General features: G+C 45.6%; 1 long non-coding RNA gene across 1 annotated transcript in view; it reads left to right on the forward strand.

Moving 5' to 3' along the window:
• Window positions 1-1929: 1929 nt before the first annotated feature.
• LOC139180876 (uncharacterized) overlaps window positions 1930-26031 on the forward strand; it is a 164173-nt gene continuing 140071 nt past the window's right edge. Inside the window, exon 1 of the long non-coding RNA XR_011565090.1 lies at window positions 1930-2073. This is a non-coding gene — a long non-coding RNA (uncharacterized lncRNA). The remainder of the gene's footprint in view (window positions 2074-26031) is intronic.

A 26031-nucleotide genomic window follows, 5' to 3' on the forward strand; every position in this document is an offset into this window, starting at 1 on the left:
TGCCAGATCTTAGTTGTGGCATGTAGGGTATTTAGTTGTGGCATGTAGGTTTTGTGGTTGTGGCTTCTGGGGTCTCTTGTAGTGACATGTGGGGTCTTGCAAAGTCTTAGCTGCAGTATCTGGCATCTAGCTCCCTGACCAGGAATTGAACCCTGGCTGCCTGCTTTGGGAGCACAGAGTCTTAGCCACTGGACCTGTGGGTTTTTTTTTTTTTAATATTGCCCCGTTGGCATTAAACACTCTCACCACCTTTTCCCATATACCTAGCCAAAGCACCTGTGCTTTGAGCGTGCATGCTTCCTCCCACTCAGATCCTCAACAAGGTACTCTGCTGGTGACCCACGCCACCAACCAATGAGAATTCAGAGAACCTGGAGTAGCCCTGAGGTCCGGAGATTCAACCAAGAAGAGCATTTCCTCTACAATAAACGCAACAGTAACTAACATTGAATTAAGCAGCTACTGTTTGAGTGGTCTCTTGGACCCTGGACACGCATTTTCATTTCCCTGTTAAGACCGACCATGGATAAAGCCAGTCAAGGTCACCCAAACTCAGCTTGGATTCCACAACCTGTGTTCATTCTGTGGCACCGCTTATGAATAAGAGGATGTCTGCTTGGTTGTTATTTTTCAGTTGTGTCTGACTCTATGAGACCCTGTGGACTGCAGCCCGCCAGGCTCCTCTGTCCATGGGATTCTCCAGGCAAGAATACTGCAGTGGGTTGCCATTTCTTTCTCCAGGGGATCCTCCAGACCCAGGGATCGAACCCAGATCTCTTACATTGCAGGCAGATTCTTTACTGTCTGAGCCACCAAGGAAGCCCCTCTTTTAAAAAAAAAAAGCTTCAACTAAATATTGAAATAAAACTTCCACTGACTCCAAGTCTTCTTTGGTTTATGAATTCTGCCCATACACGGTTTAGAAAAAGGAATGTCAAGTTTTTACCTCCCCTCTCTCATACTTCTCTTCAAGTCTGGTCGTCTTGAAGTGGCCATCTACATTTTTGAAATCAGGCTGAAGGTAATTTGAGTTGGGATTACACTTAGTGTATTCTCAAGTTCAGTACTGTTCAGTTGCTCAGTCGTGTCCTACTCTTTGCAACCCCATGGACTGCAGCATGCCAGGCTTCCCTGTCCATCACCAACCCCTGGAGTTTAATCAAACTCATGTCCATGGAGTCAGTGATGCCATCCAACCATCGCATCCTCTGTCATCCCCTTCTTCTGCCTTCAATCTTTCCCAGCATCAGGGTCTTTTCCAATGAATCAGCTCTTCGCATCAGGTGGCCAAAGGATTGGAGTTTCAGCTTCAAACTGAATGAATGATCAGTCCTTCCAATGAATATTCAGGACTGATTTCCTTTAGGATGGACTGGTTGGATCTCCTTGCAGTCCAAGGGACTCTCAAGAGTCTTCTCCAACACCACAGTTCAAAAGCATCAATTCTTTGGCGCTCAGCCTTCTTTATAGTCCAACTCTCACATCCATGCATGACTACTAGAAAAACCATAGCCTTGACTAGACGGACCTTTGTTGACAATGTAACGTCTCTGCATTTTCATATGCTGCCTAGGTTTGAACACAATGGCACCCCACTCCAGTACACTTGCTTGAAAAATCCCATGGACGGAGGAGCCTGGTAGGCTGCAGTCCATGGGGTCGCTGAGGGTCGGACACGACTTAGCGACTTCACTTTCACTTTCATGCATTGGAGAAGGAAATGGCAACCCACTCCAGTATTCTTGCCTGGAGAATCCCAGGGATGGGGGAGCCTGGTAGGCTGCCGTCTATGGGGTCGCAGAGTCGGACACGACTGAAGTGACTTAGCATACCATAGCATAGCATAAGCTAGTGCAGCAGGCAGGTCGAAAAGCAGACCCAGCCGTACGACCTACGTTTACGACGTAGCTTTACGGCAGATCAGGCGTAGATGGCTAGAGCGGAGACCTTTGCTCAGTTTGCAGCTCTGCACCTCGGCCCTCCCGGGATTGCTCGCTGGACACGCTGTGTCCTCTGGGATTTTCCTGTGACCAGGACACCTCAGTTTCCTCCCCGAGGCTTGCAGCTGAGGAGGTAAGTTCACTTCCTGCATCTAAATCTCCCTGGTTGCGTTGTTGGCATACTTGCGACCCTGTGCTCAGCCTGGCAAGTTTTTGGTTTGCCTGCGCTCATCTCTTTCCTTCCTTTGTTGGTAAGACTTTTTGCAGGTTTTTTTTTTTTTCCAGGTGCCACTGAGTCTAGCAGCCTGGGTCTGGGCCGCCTGGGCCTGACTGCACACGGCCCCAGCTTGCCTTCCTCTGTGCTTTTCAGACATGCACTGTTTATTGAGTTCAGTAACGTTGTTGCTGTTTGTATGATTGCCCGCTTCTCTTTCCCTCTCTTAATTTCCTTATGTGTTTGCAAATGCGTCAACCCCAGGCTCCATATCCTTCGTGCTCTGAGACTCAGTGCTGGCTTTTTTTTTTTTTTTTTTTATTAAATTTTTAAAATATTTATTTACTTTAGGTTGTGCTGGGTCTTCCTTGCAGGGCACGGGCTTTCTCTAGTTGCAGCGAGCAGGGGGCTACTCTCTAGTAACGGTTTTGCACTGGACTTCTCATTGCGGTGGCTTCTCTTGTTGCGGAGCATCCGGCTCCAGGTGCAGGCGGGCTCGGTATCTGTCCTGCACTTGCTTAGTTGCCCTGCAGCATGTGCGATCTTCCCAGACCGGGGATGGAACCCTTGTCCCCTGAATTAGCAGGCGGGTTCTTAACTGAAGAGGAAAAGTTAAAATTTTATATAACCTCCTGCTGGTTCTGCCTCTGCAACTCAGCTTGCTCCTTGAAAAGTCTGGATCACATAGATCTCATAGTCTCAGAAAGTCGGGACTTAACAATACTAGGAACTGGAGCTTATCTCACTCGCGGTTGTCCTGCTCTTTACAGTTGCCTGGCCCCTGCAAACCTGCTTAACCATGCCTGTCTGTGTAAAGGTCAGGCATCCCCTTCCCCTTCTTGACTGCTGTTCCCAGCGTGCAAAACCCCTTAGTTTAAACCAGCTTATTAACAGCCAGTGTTGCCCACTATAGTCTGTCTAAAAAAACTCTACATAACTCCTTTGTTTGGAGTTCGGCTCAGAGCTTGGAGAGTTAACTCCTCTAGGCCCGCTGGTGTAATAAACCTGAGTTCTCCAACTCTCTGAGTGTGGTGCTTGGTTTCTTGATTACTGGTTTCTGCAACAAACCACTGGACCCCCAGGGAAGCCCTGAGTTGGTTGTTTTTTTTTTTTTTCTTTTTCCCGTTTGAATGATTGCTTTTCTATTAAGATCACGCACCTTGGCTGGAATGTTCTAATATCACCTACATGGCATGACTTTTGTCCAAGTAAGTGAACTATCAGTACATCGTTTTTCCTTTGTAATCTCTGTGTCGTCGAGGCCTATGGGCTTGCTATGCACGGTAGAGTCCCGGGTAGAGGTCCCTGGCCTTCAGGATCTAATGCCTGAGGATCTGAGGTGGAGCTGATGTACTAAAAATAGAAATAAAGTGGCAACAATGTAAAGTGCTTGAATCATCCAGAAACCATCCCCCCCCCCCCCCCCCCCCGAGTCCCAGGTCCTTGGAAAAAAGTCTCTTGCACGAAACGAGTTCCTAGTGCAAAAAAAGGTTGGGGACCACTCTTGTGAGGATCACTGGCTTGCAGTGTGTCGGGCGAACTGGGTGGAAACACAGCGCCCCCCTGCAGGTGTGCAGAGTTATAAGCCGCGTTGTAACAAGAGCCCAGGTGATTCTCATGTAGCACTGAAGGACTGATGGGTGGTGGTGTAGTTCCTACGGGATAAAGCCCCCTTACCTGACATGAATCGTGCGTGTCTCTCTTATCCAGCACTACTTTTTCCAACTCGCTTATCTACCACAGATGTGACTTTGGAGACCTGCGCTGGCTGAGTTTCCACTGGTGAACTACTCCAGGGTTCTGCAGAAACCCAGGGTCTCTGTGTTGTTTTTGCTTTGCATATGTCTTGCACAAGGCCTTTTTGATGATGTCAGCATGCCGGAGGAACGTGAAGAACTGAACATTGCTCAGTCACGTCCAACTCTTTGTGACCTCCATGGGCTATACAGTCCATGGGATTCTCCATGGCCAGAATACTGGAGTGGATCTTCCTAACCCAGGGATGGAACCCAGGTCTCCTGCCTTGCAGACAGATTCTTTACCAGCTGAGCCACCAGGGAAGCCCCAAGAATACTGGAGTGGGTAGCCTTTCCCTTCTCCAGGGGACCTTCCCAACCCAGGAATCGAACCAGGGTCTCCTGCGTTGCAGGAGGATTCTTTACCAGCTGAGCTGCCAGGAAAGCCCACCAGAGGAATATGTCTTCTTGCTTACGACCGTGATCTGAGGTGGGCATGGAAGAGAGGCAGCCTGAGGGTGCAGGGTGGAGGAATGCCACTCAAGTTCAACAGTAAATTTAAGGTACTTGATGTCATGCTGGGCTTCCCCAATGGCTCAGCGGTAAAGGATCTGCCTGCCAATTCAGGAGACGTGGGTTCAATCCCTGAGTTGGGAAGATCCCCTGGGGGAAAAAATGGCAACCCACCCCAGTGTTCTTGCCTGGAGAATCCCATGGACAGAGGAGCCGGGTGGGCTACAGTCTATGGGGTCGCAAAGACTGGGCCAGGACTGAGTAACTAACACTTCACTTTATTACACAGATTTCCTTGGTGGCTCAGATGGTAAAGAATCTGCCTGCAATGTGAGAGACCTGGGTTGGATCCCTGGGTCAGGAAGATCCCCCAGAGAAGGAAATGGCAACCCACTCCAGTGTTGTTGCCTGGAGAATTCCATGGACAGAGGAACCTGGGGGGCTACAAGCCATGGGGTTGCAAATACAGACAGGACTCTGTGACTAACACTTCACTTCACTTTATTAGAGGTGCTTCCTTGGTGGCTTAGGCAGTAAAGTATCTGCCTGCAGTGTAAGAGACCTGGGTTCAGTCCCTAAGTCAGGAAGATCCCCTGGAGAAGGAAATGGTAACCCACTCCAGTATTCTTGCCTGGAGAATCCCATGGACAGAGGAGCCTGGCAGGCTACAGTCCATGGAGTCACAAAGAGTCAGACGAGACTGAGTGACTACACTTTCTTTCTTTTTTATTAGAATGTGGAAATATGATTGCCGGTCATTCTGTCATCTGGATTCTAAAGTAACTAACATCAGGAACCAAATCTAAACATGATTAATAAAGAATGTTAAGGAAATGGCCACGGCTTTGCTTTAAAAATACAATAGTCATCTGAAGGAATACGATTACAGTTGTGAATGTGAATAAGTGTTTTGAAGTATCTTCTGGGATCATGAATTCAAAGATATAAATTTAAATTTAACATAACAGGAGCAATAATAATTCTTCATTCCTGTTTTATTCAGTCCGTTAGCATCATTGAGGGTGAAGAAGTAGATATTTCAGTTTAAAAAATGTCATTTTCTCTCTCTCTGGTTTTTTTTTTTTTTTATTCCAAGTTAAGGTAAGATTATTTATCAAACAGCATTGGTAAGGCTGAACCTGATTGTATTCCTCTGCTTGGGTTTCCATGACAAAATACTGAGGAGGGAGTGGCTGGAGCAATAATAGACTGTAATGTCTCCCCCAGTCCTGGAGGCTGGAGTCTGAGACCCATGTGTGGCCAGGGCTGGTTCCTCCTGAGACCTCTCTCCTGGGCCTGTGGACGGCCATCTGCTCCCTGTGTCCCCACGAGGTCATGCCTCTGGGTGCGTCTGTGTCCTGAGCTCTTATTAAGGATCGCAGTCCTATGACATCAGGACCCAAACTAGTGACCTTGTTTTACCTTCTGCTGCTGATGCTGCTAAGTCGCTGCAGTCGTGTCCGACTCTGTGCGACCCCATAGACGGCAGCCCACCAGGCTCCCCCGTCCCTGGGATTCTCCAGGCAAGAACACTGGAGTGGGTTGCCATTTCCTCCTCCAATGCATGAAAGTGAAAAGTGAAAGTGAAGTCTCTCAGTAAATGTCCGACTCTTAGCGACCCCATGGACTACAGCCCACCAGGCTCCTCCGTCCATGGGATTTTCCAGGCAAGAGTACTGGAGTGGGGTGCCATTGCCTTCTCCAAGTTTTACCTTCACTCCCCCTTTAAAGGCCAAACAGTCCCATTCTGAACTCCTGAGAGTTAGAATTTCAACGTATACATTTTGGGGAAAGGGAGAAGATGGAATTCAGTCTATAAAAATGAAGAAACTATGCTGGTTCTCACTACAGAAATCATTGAGAGTTTTCCTCATATGTTGAGTATTGTGATAAAAATATCCATAGACTACCCTCTCAAATTTGAAACTGTCTCAATACAGAGGTAAAAATACGTGATGTACAAGGCAGAAATGCATGACCTCTTGACACATTTTAATGGGACACTCTGCAAATTAGGAAGAGAAAACTGGGTTTTATATAATCGATGGATTGAAATGTTTGTTGTTTACTCTCTCAGTTGTATCCAACTCTTTTGCAATCCATGAACTATGGCCTGCCAGGCTTCTCTGTCCATGAGATTCTCCAGGCAAGAACACTGGAGTGGGTTGCCATTAGCTTCTCCAGGGAGTCTTCCCAACCCAGGGATCAAACCCAGGTCTCTTGCATTGGCAGGCAGACTCTTTACCACTGAGCCACCAGGGAAGCCTGAAATGACAATCCTTTAAAACTTTGAATATCAAAGGATATAACCAGGAATTCCTTCTAGATTCATTGTATTAGGAATTATGCTATTAGATTTGTATTGGAAAGTCAAGTGCATGTAATATATATATATATATATATATATATATATATATATATATATATATATATAATGCTAGCAGCTATGTGTGTACAAAAAATCATTTTAGTCCTATCTGACTCTTTGCGAGCTTATGGACCATAGCCCACCAGGCTCCTCTGTCTGTGGGATCCTCCAGGAAGAATACTGCAGTGGTTTGGCATTTTCTTCTTCAGGGGATCTTCCCAACCCAGGAATCGAACCTGAAGGCAGATTCTTTATGACTAGTGCCGAGACCTGACAAAGACCAACAGAATATCTAGTGTAGATAGAAGAGCAGTCTGTTGATGACCTGGAATTATGAATTCTCTTGTATCCTACAGATTAGAAGCGACGTGCTACAGCTTTGCATTGATGCTGGTCCTCAGGTGGGGTAATTTGGCCCCTCAGGAGAGAGGTAGAGATGTTTTTGGCTGTCATAAGTAGAGAAGGGGTGCTTCTGATGTCTAGGGCATGGGAGCCACGGAGGCTTCTATAAACGTCCAGGACAATACCCTGCAACCCAGTTGAAGCTGGCCCCCAGTATCGGTCCTGCCAAGGCTCAGAAAGTCCAAGGACATTCCCAGTGTTATCTACATCATCACTCAAAGTTTTTTTTTCTTTTTTCTTACAATTGAGGTATAATTTATTTACAACATTGTATTAGCTTCAGGTGTACAGCAAACTGATTCAGTTGTACATATGTGTGTGTATGTAAATGTATATATATATAATTTTCAGATTATTTTTCAGTATAGTTTACTACAAGATGTGTATTATTATAGTTTCCTGTGCTATACTACAGGTCATTGTTGCTTATCTAGTTTATACCTAATAGGGTCTCCCTGCTAATTCCAAACACCTAAGGTAAAGCTTTCCTTGTGTATATTTTTTGCTGTTGTTTTTTCCTTTTTTTTTGGCCACAACTCCCGGTATGTGGCACTTTACAGACCGTAAAAGGAACCCACACCCCTTGTAGTGGAAGCGTGGAGTATTAATCACCGAACCTCCAGGGATGTCTGAGTTTTCCTAGTTTGACACCCTCACTCATCCAAGACAATTTTTTTTTTTTCAATTTCTCTTATGATAGCTTTCTCATGACTTGTTCCCATTCGCCATGAGGATTCAGCAGAATCGTTCGCTCGTTTCCCATGACCAAAGACAGAACTGGAGCCTTCTCCACTGCCTCAGTGCTGTTCTCGGCCGTCCCCTGTAATTAACCACCTCACTTTCTAGTCCACTCCTTCCCGTTAGGCGGACAGCCCCTAATGCGATTCTAAACGGCCTCATCACTCTTCTCCTCCTCCATTTTCCATAGAACCTGAATGAATTTAAATATTAGTTGGCATAGGTGCTAGAGTAGGTGGATGGTATTTCAGAATTGCTCTTGCTGCTGTTTTAAATAATGCAGAGGCAACGTGTTGAAATGTTTCCTGTGAAAGGATATAATAGGAAATTTCTGTCCCTCCTACCTCCTCATTAGAGTGATTTAAAGCCAAGACTCAAGCCTAATGAATAATAAATGCCTCGCGTAAAATTTTATTCCAATGAGGAACGAGGGCACAAGCCCACTTGTACAATATTAGGATTTTGAAAATGACTTTTTAACTACTGACTGGGATTCTGACTCAAAAGAGTAATTCTGAGTTAAGCTATTGAAAAAACACTCTACTGTTTTCAGGATTAGCTCTATTAACATAGGTGACGTGAGTGAAAGTCGCTCAGTTGTGTCTGACTCTTTGAGACCCCATGGAATATAGAGTCCATGGAATTTTCCAGGCCAAAATAATGCAGTGGGTAGCCTTTCCATTGGAGAAGGCAATGGCACCCCACTCCAGTATTCTTGCCCGGAGAATCCCATGGATGGAGGAGCCTGGTAGGCTGCAGTCCATGGGGTCGCTAAGAGTCGGACACTTACTGATCGACTTCACTTTCACTTTTCACCTTCATGCGTTGGAGAAGGAAATGGCAACTCACTCCAGTGTTCTTGCCTGGAGAATCCCAGGGACAGGGGAGCCTGGTGGGCTGCCGTCTATGGGGTCGCACAGAGTTGGGGACGACTGAATCGACTTAGCAGCAGCAGCAGCCTTTCCATTCTCAGGGAAGCTTCCCAACCCAGGAATCGAACCCAGGTCTCCTGCATTGCACACAGATTCTTTACCAGCTGAGCCACAAGGGAAGCCCAAGAATACTGGAATGCGTAGCCTATCCCTTCCCCACGGGATCTTTCTGACCCAGGAATTGAACCGGGGTCTCGTGCATTGCAGGCAGATTCTTTACCAACTGAGCTATCACAGAAGCCCCAAATAATATATAAAAGTATCTTATTTTCCTTTGGGGATATCAAAAAATTACTTTTCCTTTCCTTTCCTTTTTTCTCCTTTCTATTCTTATGCTCCCATTTGATGGCCAACTGTATATTCATCAAACAGGGTTTAAAGAACCACCAAAATCTACTAAGACTGTTTCTTACTTTTGAACTACTTTGCTCAGATTCTGAAAAATTGCATGGGGTAACCAGTTACCGATTGTCTGGTTGTTTTTAATGAATGAGTGTTCCACAAAAAAATATTGTTTGCATAATTTCTTGATTCCGCACATAAGTGACATCATATGATATTTGTCTTTCTCTGACTTACTTCACTTACTATGACAGGCGATCCACTTGTACCAACAAGAGCCCAATTTCAAGTGAAAATTATAAGTAAATTCAGGGTACTTTTGTTAAATCGGAAATCAAAAGTTTCAAACCTGTGATTTGCTGTTCATAGATTGTTAAACATTTAGCATCCGATTTTCTAATCTCTGGGCCTCAAAATGATTTTGCAGTCAAGACAGATGAAGCTATAACGGCAGTATGTTTTTGTTGCTTAATCGCTCAGTTGTGTCTGACTCTTTGTGAACTCACAAGACTGAAGCCCGCCAGGCTCTGTCCATGGGATTTATGTAGATTTGATTATCTACAGACAGATATATATATCCTTTATACATATACTCTCTCTCTGTTGTCTTTATATATATACATATATATGTTTCTACCTATATATATATATAAATACATATATATATATATATTTAATCCATTATCATGATCTATGTAACACTGGAGAAATCTCATGGACAGAGGAACCTGGGAGGCTACAGTCCATGGGGTTGGAAAGAGTCATATACAACTGAGCACGCATGCTCTGTATGTATCATTATTTATCTATCTATTATTATCTGGAGAGGCCAGAAAGAATGAAAACCATAGTCACAGAAAACTAACGGAACTGATCATATGGATCACAGCCTGGTGTAACTCAGTGAAACTATGAGCCATGCCACGTAGGGCCACCCAAGACGGACGGGTCATAGTGGAGAGTTCAGGCAAAATGTGCCTCTCTAAGTATCTGTTATCTATTATTATCTACCTACCTATCTGTTATAAGTATCTATCATCTATTATCAATATCTGTCTAACTACATATTTATTAGCAATATCTATCTTTCTGTCCATTCTCTGTATTTCTTGGAGAAGGGCATGGCAACCCACTCCAGTATTCTTGCCTAGAGGATCCCAGGGACAGAGGAGCCTGGTGGGCTATAGTCCAAAGGGTTGCAAAGAGTTGGACATGACTGGAGTGACTTTGCACGCACGCACACAGGCACCCATCTCTATTCAATCCTTATTGTTTATTGAGTCCGTATTTGCAAACTCGTCAGCCCACTAAGATTTATTCTGTAACCCCCAAGTCAGTATTCACTGTCTCCAGGTCTTTCTCAGGCTTTCGCTGAGCAGGCAGCCATTTGTCGCCTGTTAGGCCAGTTTCCAAGTGCAGTGGAACACAGTCACTCTCTTTTCTTGTGTGCCTTCCTATAAAGTTCTGTTCCTGTAAAGTGTACTGCTTGTGGTCTGTTGAGTGCCACACATTTCCTGTTTCTGGGCTTTTGAGGGGTGACTTTGCTATTTACCATGCCCCCACCACTGCCAGTGAAGGGCTGAGGTGCTGTCTAGCATCTTAACCACAGCAATGCTGTGATGTGTTTCACGGAGCAAATGCACGTGTTTGTTGAGGGGTGAGTCACACGCTGTGAGCTCAGTGTGAAAGAATCAGCAGTGTATGTTCAGTGAAAGCAGAAGTGCTCCTTGCTAAGTGGTGTCCGGTTCTTTGCGACCCTGTGGACTGTAGCTGGCGAGGCTCCTCTGTGCATGGGGTTTTCCAGGCAAGAATACTGGAGTGGATTGCCATTTCCTACCATTACATAATGTCATCTTTTAACCTGGGAAGACAATGATTTGTCACGGATGCACTAGCTCTGGCTCCTGTCATAGTTGAGTGGGAGTGACGATATTGGTATTCCTCCTGGATTTTATTTTCTTTTTTTCTTTTTATTTTAATTGGAGGCTAATGACTTTACAATATTGTAGTGGTTTTTGCCGTACATTGACATGAATCTGCCACGGGTGTCCATGCGTTCCCCATCCTGAATCCCCTCTCCCACATCCCTCCCCATCCCATCCCTCAGGGTCATCCCAGTGCACCAGCCCTGAGCACCCTGTCTCATGCATCAAACCTGGACTGGCGATCTGTTTCACATATGATAATATACATGTCTGGATTTTAAAATCTTAGGTGAGCTTGAAAACGTTAAGCAGACTTCAGACATCTAATGTGAAATGGAAGGAAACATATATATTGGTTTCACCCCAGGTTCCTGGCACAGCTCCTGGGAGCATCTTTTATGTTTATTATTACTTTTTAAAATTGAAGTGTAGTTGATTCACAGTGCCATGCCTATCTCTGCTGCCCAGCAAAGTGATTCAGTTATACACATATGTTACATTCTTTCTTTTTGTATTATTTCCCGTGATGAGATTTATCACAGGATATTGGATAGAGTTCCCTGGGCTGTACGGTAGGACCTGATTGTTTATCCATTCTGTATACAACAGTTTGCATCGGCTCACTCCAAACTTCCAGTCCATCCCCTCCCCTTCCTTGACAAGCACAACTCTGCTCCCTCTGACTGTGAGTCTACTTCTGTGTCCTAGATAAGTTTATGTGTGCTGTATCCTAGAAGCATCTTTTCTTCTGACAGTTGGTCTTGGCCCCTTTTGCAGACTCAACCTTCCTAAATCCCTCAGAACTTCGTGGGTGACCAGCTCAGTTCAGTCGCTCGGCCCTGTCCGACCCTTGGCGGCTTCTCTGTCCATCACCAAAACTCCTGGGGGACGCCAGTGTCTTTGGTTCTATTCAGGAGCCTCTCAGTGGGGCCCCTGGGTGGGGGCTCATCACCGGCAAGACCCCGCCTTGATTAGGACCTCGGAACTCCCCATCTTCAGAGCGCAGGTGGGGCGGGAAGATTAGGACTTTGGAACTCCCCATCTTCAGAGTGCGGGCAGGCGGGAGGCTGAGTTAGTGACCGAGCTCCCCTTGATGAAACCTCCGTGAAAATCCCCATCTTAAGGGGTTCAGAGTTGATCCCAGCAGGTCAACACAGTCCCATGTCGGGGGGGTGGTGCACCCCGGCTCCTCGGCAGGAGTTGGGAGCGGGAGGGGACAGAACTCATGTACTTAGGACCCTTCCTGACCTCAGCCAGTGTATCCCTTCATCTCACTGTTCATCCGAATCTTTCTTTATATCCTTTTTTTTTGGTGTGTGCCTTAAAAAAATATGTTAGAGTATAGCTGATTAATGGCAACCCACTGCAATATTCTGGTCTGGGAAATCCCATGGACAGAGGAGCCTGGCAGGCTACAGTCCATAGCATTGCAAAGAGTCAGACATGACTGAGCAACACACAGCTGATTAACAATGCTGTGGTAGTTGCAGGTGGACAGCAAAGGGACTCAGCCAGACATATACACACATATCCATTCTCCCCCAAACTCCCCTCCCATCCAGGCTGCCACCTGTCCTTGAGCAGAGTTCCCTGTGCTGTCCAGCAGGTCCTTGCTGGTTCTCCATGTTAAATACAGCAGTGTGTCCATGTCCATCCCAAATTCCCTAACTATCCATTTTCCCTACCTGTCCAACCGGGAAACCACAAGTTTATTCCCTAAGTCTGTGAGTATGTTTCTGTTTTATAATTTCATTTATATCATTGCCTTTTAGATTCCAAATATAAATATCATATGATACTTGTCTTTCTGTTTCCGACTTATTTCAGTCAGTATGATCCTCTCTAGGTCCATCCACGTTCCTGCAAATGGCATTATTTCATTCCTTTTTATGGCTGAATAATATTCCATTGTATCTATGTACCACATCTTCTTTATCCATTTCTCTGTTGGTGGACATTGAGTTTTTTTTCCCATGTCTTGGGTATCGTAAACAGCACTGCAGTGAACGCTGGGGTGCATGAATCCTTTTGGGCCATGTTTTTCTCTGGGTGGATCCTTTATTATATTGTTGATAATAAAGTCTGACACTGTTTCCACTGTTTCCCCATCTATTTCCCATGAAGTGATGGGACCGGATGCCATGATCTTAGTTTTCCGAATGTTGAGCTTTATTAAGCCAACTTTTTCACTCTCTTCTTTCACTTTCATCAAGAGGCTCTTTAATTCTTCTTCACTTCCTGCCATCCTTTATTATATTTTTGATAGTGAATTTGTAAATGTAATTAACTTTCCCTGAGTTCTGTAACCTGGTCTAGGAAATGATCAGACCGAAGGGGGGAGTGATGGGAACCCAAATTCACAGCCGGTTGGCCAATCTGGGTCTTCCAGGTGACCTCTGGTGATGGCCGTCCTGTGGGGCTGAACCTGTGACCTGTGGGGTCTGCACCAAGCCCAGCTAGTGTCATATTGAACTGCAGGAACCCAGCTTACTGGGGGACCTCACGCACATGTTTGGTGACCAGAAAGCCAGTGTTGTTGGATAGTGAAGGACAGGCCCTCAGAAGTGAGTTCTCCCTAGGTGATTTTTACCAACTGTGTGAGATATGCTTCTGTCCATTCAGGTGTGAAGTAAAATGCATACGTTGCATCATGAAGCAATAGGTGGAGTTTCTGGTTTGTTTGTTTTGCTTTTTGTTTATTTTTTAAGCTCTTGTTATTTTTAAATTTTTTAAAATTTTATATTGGTGTACAGTTGATTTACAATGTTGGCTTAGTTTCACATGTACGGAAAGGTGATTTATTTGTTGAGTTATCTGAGTCATTTGAGTGATTTATTTATGGCTGTGCTGGGTCTTCATCGTTACGAGCTGGCTTTCTCTAGGTGTGGTAGTGTGGGCTTCTCATCGCAGTGGCTTCTCTCGTTGTGGGGCACGGGCTCCCGGCACACGGATTTTAATAGTTGCAGCACATGGGTTCAGTAGCTGTGGCTCCCAGGCTCTCGAGCACAGGCTCAGTGGTCGTGGTGCATGGGCTTAGTTGTTCCGAGGCATGTGGGCTTCCCGGACCAGGAATACAACCCGTGTCTCTTGCCGTGGGTGGCATATTTGCCACTGAGCCACCTTGGAAGCCCTGGAAAAGTGATTTAGTTGTCAGTTTAGTTCAGTTTAGTCGCTCAGTCGTGTCCAACTCTTTGTGACCCCATGAATCGGAGCATGCCAGGCCTCCCTGTCTTTCACCATCTCCTGGAGTTCACTCAGACTCACGTCCATCGAGTCGGTGATGCCATCCAGCCATCTCATCCTCTGTCGTCCCCTTTTCCTCCTGCCCCCAATCCCTCCCAGCATCAGAGTCTTTTCCAATGAGTCAACTCTTCGCATGAGGTGTCCAAAGTACTGGAGTTTGAGCTTTAGCATCATTCCTTCCAAAGAACATCCAGGGCTGATCTCCTTTAGAATGGACTGGTTGGATCTCCTTGCAGTCAGAGGGACTCTCAAGAGTGTTCTCCAACACCACAGAGCCACCTTGGAAGCCCTGGAAAAGTGATTTAGTTATACATATACATATATCCCACAGAAGGAAATGGCAACCCACTCCAGTATTCTTGCCTGGAGAATCCCTTGGACAGAGGAGCCTGGCGGGCTACAGTCCATGGGGTCGCAGAGATGGACACGAATGAGCGAGTAACACACACACACACACACACACACACACACACACATACACATCCATTCTTTTTCTGAATCTTTTCCCATATAGGTTATTAGAGAATATTGAATATAGTCCCCTGCGCTCTACAGCAGGTGCTTGTTCGTTACCTTTTTATATATAGTAGTCTGTATATGTGAATCCCAAACTCCTTCCACTTTGGTAACCATAACTTTGTTTTCTATATCTGAGTCTGTTTCTCTTTTGTATGAGTTTGTTTGTGTCATTTTTGTTTGTTTGTTTTTAAGAATCCACATGTACATGACATCACATGACATTTGGATCATTTTTGCAGGGGAAGGTCCACATATTCAAAGTTTTGTAACAATGATTGTCCTTTTTTTTTTGGAAGGGAAGAGGGAAATGGCGTTGCTTTTTCTGGCTGTCTGAGAAATACACGAGTTGAAAGCATCCATTCATAAAACTGTTTTAGGAATAGTGTGTATCACAACGTAACAACCATATCAGAGTCGTGTTCATCCTCCTCTGTGAACTGAGGCAATAAAAAAAGGGACTCACTTTAGGAGGGCTTGATTTCTTTGACCAAAAGCCCATGTCATCCACGCACAGCAATTTTGACGGGCAGACAGCCGTATTTCTCTGAAAATGAACTGCATTTGCCAAACATCTCTATTCAGCCTGGAGCACGAAGGAGCTGAGGCACAATAGTGACTCCATTCGCTTGCCTTTGGGGAAAAAAATTGGCGTTCTACCCACGCCCATCCCCACCTCACTCACACAGGGCCGCTCACTTGCGAGATGCTTTGTGACCCGGTGGACTATAGCCTACTAGGCTCCTTGCTCCATGGGATTCTCCAGGCAAGAATACTGGAATGGGTTGCCATTTCCTTCTCCAGAGGAGCTTCCCAACCGAGATTGAACCTGGATCTCCCGCATTGCAGGCAGACGCTTTGACTGAGCCACCAGGGAAGCCCCGTGTAGAGTGAAGCTAAGTCAAAAAAAGAAAATCAAGTATCGCTTATTAACACCTACACGTGGCATCTAGAAAAATGATACAGAGGAACCTGTTTGCAGAGAAGAAATGTAGGTGCCGACGTAGAGAACAGGCTTGTGAAGACACAGTTGGGGAAAGACAGGCTGGGATGAATGGGGAGAGTAGCAGTGAGCAGCATTGGCACATACACGCCAGCATGTGTAAAACAGACAGCTCGTGGGAAGCTGCTTCATAACACAGGGAGCTTAGCCTGATGCTCTGTGATGACCTGGAGGGGTGGCATGAGGGCAGGAGGCAGGTTCAGGAGGGAGGGGGTTTGTGTGTACCTGTGGCTGATTCACGTCGTTGGACAGCAGAATCTAACACAATACTGTAATGCAATTATCCTCCAGTTGAAAAAAAAATTACTGTTTAAAGAATGATTTAAATCGCCTTCCCCAGAGCGTCTTCAGTGTCTCATTTTTGTCCACCGTGCCTGTTAGTCACCTTGAATAGTCAAGACATAGTTTATCACCAGCATGCCAAGCAGAGATGCATACCCAACTGAAAGTAGGCTCTCTTCCAGGACAAACTACCCAGGAAATTACACACACACACACACACACACACACACACACACACACACCTGCACACAAAGCTGTTTTTTGTAAAAGTGCATTTGAATATAGCTTTTCTTTTTCAGTCCATATAGAAAGCAAAAGAAAGTGCAATTGCTCAGTCATATCCGACTCCTTGCGACCCCATAGACTGTAGCCCACCAGGCTCCTTCGTCCATGGGATTTTCCAGGCAAGAGTACTGGAGTGGGTTGCAATTTCTGTCTCCAGGATATCTTCCTGACCCAGGGACTGAACCCTGGTCTCCCGCATTGTAGGCAGACACTTTACCATCTGAGCCACCAGAGAAGTCCATACAAAGCAAAGGAGACTTCTAATGTTTTAAGATGTGACCACACACACACACACACACATCTGCACACAAAGCTGTTTGTGTAAAAGTACTTTTGAATGTTGGTTTTCTTTTTTAGTACATATAGAAAATAATTTAAACAAAGCAGACGTGTAATGTTTTAAGATGTGACACTGTATGGTAATGAAATGTAGCCAGAGACTTTGGTCCTTGCCTGCCATATCCTCCACCTGCCTTTTGTTTGTGGAAAATGTTAGCCGAAGGAACACTTTAATCAGAGAAGGCAGAATGTACAGAAGCAAAGGAAAGCCGTCAAAGCAGACCAAATAATAATCATGTACTCACTAAGCAAAGCCAAGGCCCTTTAGTTCCTCCTCAAGGACTATAGAATATTCTGACCCATGTCCTGCGATGACATGACTGACTAGATGGACATGAGTTTGAGCAAGCTCCGGGAGTTCGTGATGGACAGGGAGGCCTGGCATGCTGTGGTCTGTGGGGTCGCCAAGAGTGGGACACGACTGAGCGACTGAACTGAACTGATGTCCTGTGAGCTGTTTATAGATACTGAAACTCTTACCAGGTGCAGAAGTTAATGACGTGATGACCAGGCTGCAGCCAGGACATAAGCTCTCATGATTCCGGGAACTGGCCTCAAGATGTGGGAAGAAACCGACCCTGGAAGTGAAGATCAGCTGCAGTTGAAACAACCAAGCATCAGACCACTGCTGACCAGCTTCAAGATAACTTGTCAGAGCTGACTGTGTGTTTCAAGAAGCCTCCTCCCTTTGTCTATAAAAGCTCTTAGCCCCCAATTGTCAGGGGCAGGTAGTCAGCCTTTGTACAGGCTCCCGCCCCCACCCCTGCCCCGCAAGTGCCAGCAACAAAATAAAGCAAACTTTGCTGTCCAGCAACCTGGCTTCCTTATTGCCTTTTGGGCTGCAAGCAGACGGACCCGGCTTTTGGTAACAGGAGCAGACACTGATTGTCATTTTAAATGAATATATGTATATATATATTTTTAATCTTCAAAACTATTGAGAGTAAATAAATGATTATTGCCAAAAAAAAAAAAGAAGAAGAAGAGAGAGAGATTTCTAAAGTAAAATGCCATACCTAACAAAAAGCTTGAGTTCCTGGAGAAAGAGGGGGAGAGCTATTAGCGAATTGATTGAACTTAGTAACAATTGCTTTTCCGTGGTGAAGGAGAAGTGTTTATTACTTAAAATAAGGCTTTGGACTTCTTCCAGAACTGACTGTCATTCTGCGCAATCATTGAGCCTGGGTCAAGAATGAAACCCTTAAACAATGTCAAGCAATTATAAGAGCGAAGCAATCCCTTGATTCTGCCTGACGCTGGGAGGAAGGACATTGTATGTATCCATGACTCAACTACCCTATGCTGGTTACCAATTTTAAAAATGTAAAACCGTAAACAGCTACAGCCCAAGGCCATTGTTGAATTGTCTGTCCAAGTGCAGACTGTTAAAGGTGCAGACACTATTGGAATTCTTCTGCTAGAATTTGTTTCTCTTTGGAAATTCCTCTGCTAGAATTTGCATCTCTGTTTTATTTTTGGTTCAAAAATATTCAGAGAGATTGATGTGAAGAATATCCAAAAGCACTTCCTTTCTGGTGAAGAAAATATAACAGAGCTACACAAAGGGTTGGTTTAATTTATTATTTTGATATAGATCTAAGAGGATTCCCAGGTGGCTCAGTGGTAAAGAATTTGCCTTCCAATGCAGGAACCTCAAGAGATGCGAGTTCAATCCCTGGGTCGGGAAGGTCCCCCTGGAGGAGGAAATGGCAACCCACTCCAGTATTCTTGCCTGGAGAATCCCGTCGACAGAGGAGCCTGGCGAGCTGCAGTCCATGGGGAAGCCAAGAGTCAGACACAGCTCGAATTCATTCAAGCCTTAAGGTCTGAGTGAGCTTCCCTTCCCCTGTGAGGGATTCAAGCTTCTGTTCCCCTTCTTCCTAGAGCAGAGGTGTACCAAGAGCAGCCCCTGTGTACTTGCCCCAAACCTTGCGGGTGCCACCTTGAATTGATGGGGATGGTAACTCACAGCATGCAGGCTTGCCATGGTGGGTGGTGGGCGGGATGCTGAGCGGGAGATGGAGAAGGACAGACATCCCAGTGGACTTCATGGGAGGGATATTGCTTATGCATGGAGACAACCTCTTACTTCATCACTTCCTTCTGATTCACTCAGGCTGTTCAGATTAATTAAGTACTTTCACATGTTCACAGGGAATGCATCGCTGCCTGTCTTCATTGCATTTGAATATCTAAGTCAGGGTCACCTTGGTGTTGGAAAAAAATCCATTTCCTGAAGCCTAGGAATGCCTCTGTGCTTTACCAGATCTTAGGAATGTTGGAAACAGAGGTTGCTTTAGAAGCCATTTTATTCAGCATCCTTATTTTTTTATGATAAGTTTTTTTTTTTAATTGTATGTATTTATTTATTCTTGGCTGTGCTGGGTCTTCGTTGTCATGCAGGCTTGTCTCTGGTTGTGGCGAGCGAGGGGCTGCTCTGTCGTTACAGTTGCATGGTCTTCTCATTGCAGTGGTTTCTCTTGTTTCACAGCACAGGCTCTGGCACACGAGCTTCAGTATTTGTGGCATGTAAGCTCTGTAGGTGCTGCTCATGGGCTCTAGAGCGAACGCTCAGCAGTTGTGACGCACGGACTTAGGTGCTCCCTGGCACGTGGGATCTTCCAGGACAAGGGATCAAACCTGTGTCTCCTGCATTGGCAGGTGGATTGTTAACCAGTAGTCCACCAGGGAAGCTCCTCACCAGCCTTGTTCTTTTGTTGGAGGAAGATCATGTCGATTCGTAAAGATGAATGAGTTCTGGTTGGATCGTGACTGAAATACTTCACTGTGGACGAGCTCACCAATAACGTTTATACCCTGATTGTAGAAAACAAGTCTGCTATAAATAATTGCAATAACGGGATTTGTGCAGCTGCTGAGAAAAATTTGAGAGACATTATAAAGACAAATGCAACTTGAAACTCCTTCTCTTAATAATGTTTAAAACCCCTGAGTTTTCATTTTAAAATTTACTCTTTATTGAATCATTGAGGAGTATACAGTTTAAATTATTAAGCAAGTGACAGAACCATATTTAATCAATTCTGTTTGCTGTGCTGTGATTCAGATATATGTCAGATTACCTTACTTGCTGATTGCTCTTGGAAAAGTTTCCACTTTAAAAATTACAGTTTTAAAATACGCCTTTGATATTATGACTTGTTTTTCTCCACAAATGTATACAGGTGCCTGTTGTCTGACCTATTTAATGTGGTTTGACACTAAACCAGACTTAATATTTTCAGTAAACTAGTACCTTTTTGTGGAGAAGGCAATGGCACCCCACTCCAGTACTCTTGCCTGCAAATTCCCATGGATGGAGGAGCCTGGAAGGCTGCAGTCCATGGGGTCGCTGAGGGTCGGACATGACTAAGCGACTTCACTTTCACTTTTCACTTTCATGCATGGGAGAAGGAAATGGCAACCCACTCCAGTGTTCTTGCCTGGAGAATCCCAGGGACGGGGGAGCCTGGTGGGCTGCCGTCTATGGGGTCACTCAGAGTCGGACATGACTGAAGCGACTTAGCAGCAGTAGCTTTTGTGGGGCTTCCCTTGTGGCTCAGCTGGTCAAGAATCCGCCTGCAACGTGGGAGACCCAGGTTCATCCCTGGGTTGGGAAGATCCCCTGGAGAAGGGAAACGCTACGCACTCCAGGTATTCTGGTCTGGAGAATTCCATGGACTGTGTAGTCCATGGGGTCGCAAAGACTGGGACACAAATGAGCACCTTTCACTTTCAGTTTTCAGTACCTTTCATGGACTTAAAAAATGCACAACCTTAGGGCTGTGTGTCAGGTTTTATGTGGGGCAAAAGGAGGACTGCAGTCCGGGAGACAGCCCCTGACATAGCTCTGAGAAACGGCCCCAAAGAGGTGTGGAGTGGGGAGGTCAGTATGTTTGTGATTTTGGTGAAGGGGGAATACATAGAATCAAGCACACACACACACACACACACACACACACACATATATATATTTTTTTTCCCTGTAGAAACTTTCTGCTGGTCTCGTGAGGGTTACTGCTAGTCACGAGGAACAGTCATCACCATAAAAGATCTTACTGCTTTTCTAGACATGAGGAGATACAAGAATCAGGCTCTCAGAATCAGCTCCTGGAAATATCTAGCCATCTGAAGACCTGTCCTATCAGTCTTTCCCAGAACACGGATGCCTCCTGTCTGCTCTCCACCCTGAGCCCCTTTCAGGGGCTGTTGAAGGTCAGCAGCTGGAGCAGCACCTGATTGAATCCTTGTAGAGGTGGATGGCAGATGCCCACGGCAAGTGCCGATGCGTGGTTGACACTTTGGCTAAGCATGTCAGTGTCTGAATTAACTCATTATAAGTGGAAATCCATTTACCACATGTGCTGTGCTGTGCTTAGTCGCTCAGTCACATCTGACTCTGTGCAACTGCAGGGACTGCAGCCCGCTAGGCTCCTCTGTCCATGTGAATTCTCCAGGCAAGAATACTGGAGTGGGTTGCCATGCCCTCCTCATTTATCACATGTAGAGCTAACTTGTTTTTGGTTGTTGTTGACAGAAGTGCTCAATATATCTTGTCTGTGCTAAGTTGCTTCACTGGGCTGCCCACCAGGCTCCTGCTGCTGCTGCTGTTGCTGCTGCTAAGTCGCTTCAGTCGTGTCCGACTCTGTGCGACCCCATAGACGGCAGCCCACCAGGCTCCACCATCCCTGGGATTCTCCAGGCAAGAACACTGGAGTGGGTTGCCATTTCCTTCTCCAGTGCATGAAAGTGAAAAGTGAAGGGGAAGTCGCTCCTATGTCCATGCAATTCTCCAGGCAAGAATACTGGAGTCGGTTTCTGTTTCCTCCTCAAGGGGATCTTTCCAACCCAGGGACTGATTCTGTGTCTCTTTCATCTCCTCCATTGGCAGGCAGATTGTTTACCACTAATGCCACCTGGGAAGCCCCATTATATCTTTAAACACCCCAAATAGTTAAGCTTATTCATAACTCAGTCAGCAGAGCTGCCTTCTCTCAAATTTTTGTTCAGGGCAACCCAAGTGAGGGGGCTGGTCAGCATCACGTACTGACCCTTAAATGATGAAAGAGCCAAGTGACAATAATTGTGTTGTCTCTCTCAGCGTTTTGTTTTTTTTTTTTTGCAATCTTTTATTGCAAAATATGACATACATATAGAAAAGTATGTGAAACATAAATGTTCTACTGAATGAATTATGACAAACACACTTGTGTAAGCACCACCCAGGTGAGGAAACAGATCTCCCCAGGTTTCTACAAATTCCCTCCAGCCTCCTCCCAGACACGGCTTTCTCCCTCCCTGTCCCTCTTCGCTAACTTCTACCTGATTTAGGTTACTGCACCTATGTCTCTTCATGCCTCTTTCATTTTGCCTGCTTCCCACGTGACATAAACAGAACTATACACTGTGAACTCCGGTGTCTCTCTTCTTTCTCGTAACATTCAGTTTAGTTGCTCAGTCGTGTCCGACTTTTTGTGACCCCATGGACTGCAGCGGGCCAGGCCTCCCTGTCCATCACCAACTCCCGAAGCTTGCTCAAATTCATGTCCATCGAGTCTGTGATGCCATCCAACCAGCTCATCCTCTGTCATCCCCTACTCTTGGCAGTTGAAGCAAGCTAGACTTGGACATTCTATAGAAAAACCAGAATTATTAACTATACAAAATAAAGCATTCCGTCAGCTGTGAGTTGTCATCTTCATAGCTGGATGTCAGCGGCAGTGAAGACCACTTGGAAAATAGTCATTCTGCTACCAAAGCTCAATGGACGTTCCCACCTTGGTGTAAGGTGTTGGGTGTGACGTGAGCGGTGAGCTGGAGGCATAAACAAGCACCAAGCTTTCTCTTGCCAGTTTCCTCTGACCTGTATTTGGTCATTGCGTAGTCATGGTTTTCCCACCAAAAGCAGGAGACGGTGCCATTGAAAACACACACACACACGCACGCACACACACACACACACACACACACACACACACACACACACACACACACCCCATCAAAAGGAAACCAAATTCCTCAGTGGTCTCCAAGCCCTGATCACTGTTATATGCTCCACCATGTGTCTCTTTGGCTCTGGTTGGCCATGAGCAATGGCTTCTAAGATGACGGGCAGAAGACAAGGACGGACGCCCTCCTCTCACTTTATCCTGGAAGCCAGTGGAGGACCTCGGGCTGACAAAACTACCAGCCTCACTCCTGCCTTTGGTTTTCAAGGCCTTGGCATCATCCTTCACGCCCCTCCCCAAACCCCATCCTGCATCCCTGGAAGAAACAGTGCGTGCTGGCTCTTTGCTGTTTGCTGTGAACACCCTTCCAATCCTGGGCTTCCCTGGTGGCTCAGATGGTAAAGAATCTGCCTGCAATGCAGGACACTCAGGTTCAGTCCCCTGGGTCAGGAAGATTCCCCTGGAGAAGGAAATGGCAACCCACTCCAGTATTCCCGCCTGGGGAATCCCATGGACAGAGGAGCCCGGAGGGGCTGCAGTCCATGTGGTCTCAAAAGAGTCGGACACGACTGTGCGACTGAACAACCACAACACTATACAATCCCTATATCACTTTCCTAACTAATCGTGAACAGGATACAGTGTCCCAAAGACTGCCTGTGCGAAGATTGAGTTGTTCAGAGGATCAGGCTCCTGTGAAGCAACACAAAGCATTTCTCTTTCAGCGTCACCTGTCTTGTGGGCTTCCCTGGTGGCTCAGCCGGTAAAGAAACCACCTGCAATGCAGGAGACCTGGGTTCGATCCCTGAGTTGGGACGATCCCTGGGAGAAGGGAAAGGCGATCCACGCTGCCATCGGGGAAGTCCTATTTTTATTTTTTGCATTTTTGCATTTTGTTTTCTCATGCTTTTTTACGTAGGTAGAGTTGACATGCAGTGTTATATGTAAGTTACAGGCGCAGAAGACAGTGATTCAGTGTTTAAAGGTTACAGTCCACTTATAGTTATTGTAAAATACTATATTCCTTACGTTGTACATGTTTTCATTTAAAGACCCAAGTTTACACTCAACAGGTAGAAAAGGATGTGGGTCATTCAACCACAAAGTTAAAAGTGACCTGATAACAGAATCTTGTTTTTATGTCCAACTCTGCAACCTCATGGACTACAGTCTGCCAGGCCTCCCTGTCCATCTCCATCTCCTGGAGCTTGCTCAAACTCATGTCCATTGAGCTGGTGATCATCCAGCCATCTCATCCTCTGCCACCCCTTCTCCTCCTGCCTTCAATCTTTCCCAGCATCGGGGTCTCTTCCAATGAGTCAGCTCTTCAGGTGGCCAAAGTATTGGAGCTTCAGCTTCAGCATCGGTCCTTCCAATGAACATTCAGGACGGACCTCCTTTAGGATGGACTGGTTGGGTATACCTGCCGTCCAAGGGACTCTCAGGAGTCTTCTCCAGCACTGCTGTGCTACAGAAATGCTAAGTGGTCTGACAAAGTCCTGTGGCGTGTGTAAATCACAATTGTCAGTTATAAAGAAGATGCAGGTCATGAAAATAAACAGGGCACATAGGGGAAGAGAAATCTTGAACTTCCCCTTCACTCACTGTTTACATCCCTACCTCCTAGGTCTTTTCTAATCTCCTTGATGAAGTTGTCTTTGTTTGTTTGTTTTCCTTTAAAAATGAGTTGAAACCTTATCTATTTTTCCCTCCCACTCTCCCACCCTCCATCCCACCTTCCTGCCCTCCCTCCCTTGGCTGTCTTTATGTTTTTCCTCATTAAAAATCAGTTTGCAGAAAGGACTGACATTTTCATCGCCATAAAAACAACAGTTTGGGGTAAACACCGGTTTATGTAATGAGTGGAGCGCAGTGTGTTAAAATTAAATCACACATCGCCCAAAGCAAAGTAAATAAATGTTAAATGGAAGGATAGAGTGTCTCCATCATGCTAATTATCGTGCCGTGTAATTAATGCTTAGAAGTCATTACTACACTTGTAGCTTTAAAAACAGAATTCTATGACTGCCGATATTTTTCAGTGTCTGACAGCCTAATAATAATGACAGGCCTTCTGAGTCTTTTTTTTTTCCCCTTTTTCTCTTCATTTGTATTCCTACAACTTTATTCTATAAGAGAACAAAGTGAAAATGATTAAACTCCCACCAGCCTGGTGAAATATATATTAAAGGATGAGAACAAGAGTTTTGAGAGAACAGAAGTTTGATGGCGTGTGTCACTGAAGTGCTAGTTTCTCTCCCCTCATGATGCCTTGCGATGCGAGGAGGGGTCTCTCTCCTTGCTTCATAGAGACATTCTCCCTACACACAGAGAAACAGCACCTGAAGAGGCTCTAACTTCCCAGCCAACAGCCAGGTGGTTCAGAATTCAGGTTTATTTTGGGGATATCATGAAACGTGTCCTCCATGTTGACTAAAAAAATCTGCGCAACGTCAGAGTTGTGATTTAAGTTTTATCTGGGAGCAAATTGCAGCCCAGGAGACAGCACCTCAGGTGGCTCTGAGAGACTGCTCCAGATATCTCTCAGATACTCCAAAGAGGCAGCGGGGCAAGGTCAGGATATATGTGATTTTTGGTGAAGGGGGAGATTGTGCAATCAGGCACATATTTTCTCCAGGAATTTTCTACTAGTCTCCTGGAGCTTCTGTTTATCACGAGAAACAGTCGTCACCATGCAGAATGTTCGTGCCTTTCTAGACAGGAGGCAATACAAGAAATGGGCTCATAAAATCAGCTCCTGAGAATATCTAACTAGCTGAAGACCTGTCCTACCAGTTTTTCCCAGAGCACAGATGCCTTGTTTCTGCTTTCCACTGTGTCCTCCCTTCAGGGGATGTTGCAGGTCAGCAGCTCCTAGAGCACATGATTTAATCCTTGCAGAGGCAGATGGCAAGTTGACATCCTTGATCATGGAAAACCATCACTTCAGTGTTTATTTTTTAGTAACCAAATGCCGGATTCCCCTTGTTAGCACCTGTTAGGTCAAAGACAAACAAATGGAGAAGAAAAAAAAATGTTGTAGTAAAGACCCCAAACTCTTATCACTGTGGTGATCCAGGTAAAGCATTGCCTTCCTGTTACCAAAAGCTCAGCCCCTCTGTGGATGGGTCCCATATCAAATCCCACAGACAGAGTTTGAGTGGTGTAGAAAAGGGCAGCCTTATTGTTTTGCCAGACAAAGGACGCCACAGCAGGCTTCTGCTGCAAAAAAGAAAAACGTCCCAACCCCACCCAGGAAATATGATGAGGGTTTTACATCCATGGGTCAGACCTGGGGTCTGGCA

Source organism: Bos indicus, chromosome X (assembly GCF_029378745.1).
Source record: "Bos indicus isolate NIAB-ARS_2022 breed Sahiwal x Tharparkar chromosome X, NIAB-ARS_B.indTharparkar_mat_pri_1.0, whole genome shotgun sequence".
Classification (NCBI taxonomy): Eukaryota; Metazoa; Chordata; class Mammalia; order Artiodactyla; family Bovidae; genus Bos; species Bos indicus.